Source organism: Musca domestica, unplaced genomic scaffold (assembly GCF_030504385.1).
Source record: "Musca domestica strain aabys unplaced genomic scaffold, Musca_domestica.polishedcontigs.V.1.1 78, whole genome shotgun sequence".
NCBI lineage: Eukaryota > Metazoa > Arthropoda > Insecta > Diptera > Muscidae > Musca > Musca domestica.
In genome coordinates, this window is record NW_026712403.1 from 481364 (window position 1) to 486661 (window position 5298).

The 5298-nt window shown below is 35.6% G+C and overlaps 1 pseudogene; it reads left to right on the forward strand.

The window, feature by feature from the left end:
• The first annotated feature begins 221 nt into the window (after positions 1–221).
• The window catches only part of LOC131800463 (uncharacterized), a 130068-nt pseudogene continuing 124991 nt past the window's right edge, over positions 222–5298 (forward strand).

Here is a 5298-nt window from a genome sequence, read left to right on the forward strand (position 1 = left end):
GTTATTAGAAATTTCAATGCTGGTTTTAATCTTATTTCAAATTTCCAGATGAACAACTAAAATGTTTTTCTTCAATATCAGTGGCATTGCAAATGAATAAGCGTAACTGATACCCAGTCTACATCTAAGAAATTTCTAATCCATAGACAATATAACATTCCCATATTTAAAATGGAAACCATTAAAACATTCGTTTACGTTTCCCTTTCCCAATTTCAGATATGGAATCGAAAAATATTTTGATATTTGCAATTGTTTATTCAGCAATACAGCATTTTGCTTCATCTTCAACACCCTGTAAGTATAGATCCAACACACACATACAAATACACCACAAACCATTGTTATATCCCATGCATACCCGTACACACATATTGCGAAAAAATCATTTGTTTCTCTTTTTAATTGGTTGGTATTCATTATTTGTTGTTTGTTTGTGTGTGTATGTCTGTTTTTCCAGTAAAACGTCCTCGAGCCGGAGATCCATTTGATACATTTCCGAAGAATTTTTGGCAAGAATTTTCATCGCCCTTCACCGACACCCCCGAGGATGAGGAGCTCGAATTAACCGAAACAACAACCCACGAACCATTCCCCTTCTTTGCCGATCCCTATACCACCGTGAATGTGAGCACCCAATTGGGCGCCAGAGTCTACCTGCATTGTCGAGTGAATGACTTACAGGGAAAAACAGTAAGTAATTGTTGAATTCTTTTAAACTTTTTACAGCTCACAGCCGTACGTGTGTATGCGAGAGTTAAACTATCACTTAAAAGCTTGATAGGCAAACTATACGAAAAGAAGAGCAGTGAAAGCAATTAAATTTCAATTGTTTACCAACAATTCTCTTAAATATTCTTCAGGTATTTCATAAGTAAAATAACAATATTTAAAGAATTTTTGTATGTTGTACACGTAGAATATGTCAGGCATCAATGACAGGAAATGAAATTTTCCAAGTTCAATTTAAATTATTTTTGGTAGAGTTTATTTTGAATTAAATTTTTCGATCGAACATTATTTTCCAATTTCATAGAAACATGAAGTCCAATTCGGATACACCCCTCTAGTTACATGAGATTTATGAGAATTCAAAATGTGTATAATTTGTTATGGAGGTCCCAAAAAAGTTGCGTTGTCGATATTTGGAATTTTTTCCAAATTGGAAATTTTTGGAATTTTGGGAATTTTGAGATTGGGGCAAAAATCTAGCGACAGAGCAATTTTGTGATGAAATATAACAAACATGTGAAGATCTTTTAGGGGTCAACCTGGCATGACTATTTCATATCAGCTCATATTTTGTATTTATTTTCTATGTGTGAACTAATCGTCTACAATTACGAGGAACACCAATACAATGACACCGTCTGATTTAAGATGTTTAAGAACTCATATAACGTCACCTGCCGATATTATGATTTTAGCCACATATTTTTAATGGAATTGTTTTGAAGTAACTCTAAGTAACCAAAATAGAGGAGAAAAATCCCCTCCCCCATCTTAATCTTTTTTTTTTTTTTTTTGGAAATTTTCCGATTAAGATTCTTTGGAATCCGTGCATTTTAGGAAAAAAAAAGGTGTAAACCAAGGGAGCCATTAAAGGGATCTTTTTTGACCTTTTTGTATCCTCAGCCATATGGCTACAGAGGGTATAAACATGCCTCATAGAAATAACAGTTTCAGGACATTTGGAGTCTTCCGTCCGTTCGACTATCTGTCTACCTGGTGCGCACGAAAACTCTTGAAATAAATATCCGATTTGATCAAAAATTGGTACATCGTAAAACTATTGTCAAACTTAGATTGAGTTTGGAGACGGGCAATGTCGATCCACACCTTCTGGTACCACCCCCATAACGGGTCAAAATTTTGAACGATTATGTTATTCATAAAATGCGAAATAAGCATAAGATTCTCTTCAAATTTCACACATAGCAATATTTCTATTTACACAAGATATGGTGTGAAGATGGCGAATATGAGCCCAATTTTTTTGGTAACTGCCCCAGAAAGGTGTTAAAACTTTAAATAACAAACAAGTAAAAAAGCTGTAATTTCGGCCGGGTCGAACTTTGAATACCCTCCACCATTTGAAACGAATTTGGCAATTCTCAAAAACAATAAAAACCCTTAAAAATTCTGTTAAAATCTTTAAAATACCGAATGTAGCTGTTATATTAGGGTCTATATGAGGACGTGGACCTGCATACGCAACTTTTGACATTAGCTATTACAATATTCAAAAGCGAAACTTGAAAAAATTTGTTTATAATGTATCAAAATTCCGAATATAAGGAGGAACTATGGGAGTTAAAAAACGTGGACCTGCACAGATAATTTTCTGTCATAGGCTGTAGTATCTATTACGAATACTAAATTTGAAAAAAAAATCTGGTAAATAATGTCGCTAAGATCATCAAACTACCGAATATCGGGAGGTACCATTATTGGGCGAAACAAATATTATTTGGAAAATTTCATCCCAATCGGATAATAAATGCGACCTGCATTTTTATACCCTACACCACATAGTGGTAAGGGTATTATGTCTTTGTGCATTTGTTTGTAACATGGAGAAGGAAACGAGATAGACCCATAGTTACTTTTGAGAACCTTCATAGAATCACTTTCTGAGTCGATTTATGCATGTCCGTCCGTCTGTCCGTCCGTCCGTCTGTCCATGTATTCTTGTGAACAAAATGCAGGTCGCATTTATTATCCGATTGAGATGAAATTTTCCAAACAATATTTTTTTGGCCCAAGGACGAACCCTATTGAAATTGGTGAGAATCGGATCAAATTTAGATATAGCTCCCATATATATCTTCATCCGATTTCGGGTTAAATGTGCACTAAATGGTCAATATCAGCCCAAATCACCAGTCTAGAAGCTAATACGTAAAATTTGGAGAAACCCGGTTCAGATATAGCTATAGTTCGTAAAATGCACGATAGAATTAGATAGATTTTGATTTTGTACCAAATATCTCATAGAGCTCTGTAATGCCCTGTATAAACCTTTTTACGAGAGCTCTACTAAATATGCATAGTGGTGTAGGGTATCATATAGTCGGCCCCGCCCGACTTTTGAGCTTTCCTTACTGGTTTTTCATAAAAATGTACGGACGAACAGACAGACATGCATGAATCGACTCAGAAAGTGTTTCTATGAAAAGCTCAAAAGTAACTCGCTTCTTTCTCTATGTTACAAACAAATGCGCAAAGACATAATACCCTTACCACTATGTGGGGTAGCGGGAGGTACCGTTGTTTGGAGTCTATACAAAAACGTGGACCTTTACATAAAATGTTTCCCATACGAACTAGAACCCATTATGACCCACAGATACCAATTTTAAGACAAATCCATGAAAAAAGGCAAAACTCATAAAAATACCAAATATCACGAGGTACCGTCTATGGGTCAAAACGTGGACCTATACCTTCAATGTTTCTCCACACGAGCTAGAACCAATTATGACCAACAATTCCAATTTTTAGACAAATCCGTGGAAAAATGTGGCATAAATCATCAAAATACCGAATATCGGTAGGTACCGTTATATGTGGGCTATACGAAAACGTGGACCTATACATGCAATGCTACACCTGTGAAAGTAGAACCTATTATGATCTACATATACCAATTTTAGACAAATCCGTGAAAAGAATATGGCAAAAATCATCAAAATACCCAATATCGGGAGGTACCAAAACGTGAACCGATACATCTCATTTTCAATACCAACCATCGTAGACCCAATAAAAATTGTTGTGCCAAATTTTGAATGTCTACGTCAAATAATGTGGGTTGTATGGTATTTTCTACAGGCAGACAGACGGACATCGTTAAATCGACTAAGAATTGTATGCTGATAATGAATATATATGCTTTATGGGGTCTAAGATTAATATTTAGGAATGTTACAAACGGAATGACAAAGTTAATATACCCTCCTTTCCAAGATGGTGTGTATAAAAATATATAATATAACATGTATATATGTTGTAATTGAATTTACAACCACTATTTCGCTCATTTACTGCTTACAACCGATTGACCCAAATTAAGTTTTAATACCTTCCCCGCATAATGCCTTAAGGTATAAAAAAACATCAACCTATGAAATATATGTTCAAAAGACCCTAATTTACTTCAACAACATTCATAAATAGTTAAATAATCCCTCATAGATGTCCTACACAGACATAATTAATTTTCGAAGATAATTATAAAGGCAATAATTATGACCCACACCATGCCATTACCCGCCGTACAAGCCAAATTAATTGTAATCAAATAATTATCTTGTGGGCAACTATTAGCAGCGTCTGGTGTGCCAGGAAGAGATTGAGATAAAAATCCAAGTAAAGTGAGAGTTTGGCATCATAAAACTCGCCACACACACACAGCCTCATAGCATCATATGGTTGGTTACATGTCGTTGTAATCACTGCATAATTTCCGAGTCATTAAACAAACATGTATGTCAATGTTTGGGGAAACTCACTTCCATCTTGTATCCACCTCTTACCGTCCTCCTCCCCCACCCAAATTTTGATAAACACCAGCCAGCCTTTTTTGCCATGACACAAAGTTTTTCAGAGTTGATAAATGACAAGTAGTTGTTAATGGTATTTTAATAATCGTCTCGAATCTCAGCTGAGCAGGCCTTCGACTTGGCAGCTGTCAGACAGGTGGGATTTTGTTGGGTCATTGATTTGGGTCCGCTGTTGACTTTCACAAGAAGTGTGAAATGACAATTTTTAATTGTCTAAAATGCTGAGGGAACCTTTTGTCATATGTCCTTTTTTTGCGGGGGGCAGGCTAAAGTAAAACAAATTCCAATGCTATGCCTTATGCGATTAAAATGACAAATGTGTGCCTGTATGCATATGGGTCATGAGAAGGCTACGCACACATAGTTTCTTTGGAGGGATAAGTGTTGACAAAAGATTAATTTTCGTACCCTTTTGTCAATACACCGAATTTCGTACAGCGGAGGTCGAAATTCGTCGCCTGGAATGTTGTTCCTTCGTGGAAGCAAATAAATCTGCAAATTTTATATAGTGTCAAACCCACCTTGTAAATTTTTACGTAAACTGACAAATACAAAGCAAATGCCTTACAAAACGGGCACCGGCCTAATGGTATTTTAATGAACATTACATTTAAATAAATAAGTATTTCAGAGAAACAGATCTTCGTCGGTAAAAATAAATTTTGTTAGGGAGAAAAGGTGGAAAAGTTTGACACCAAACATTAAGAGAGTAGGTCTGATTGATTGGATTAGA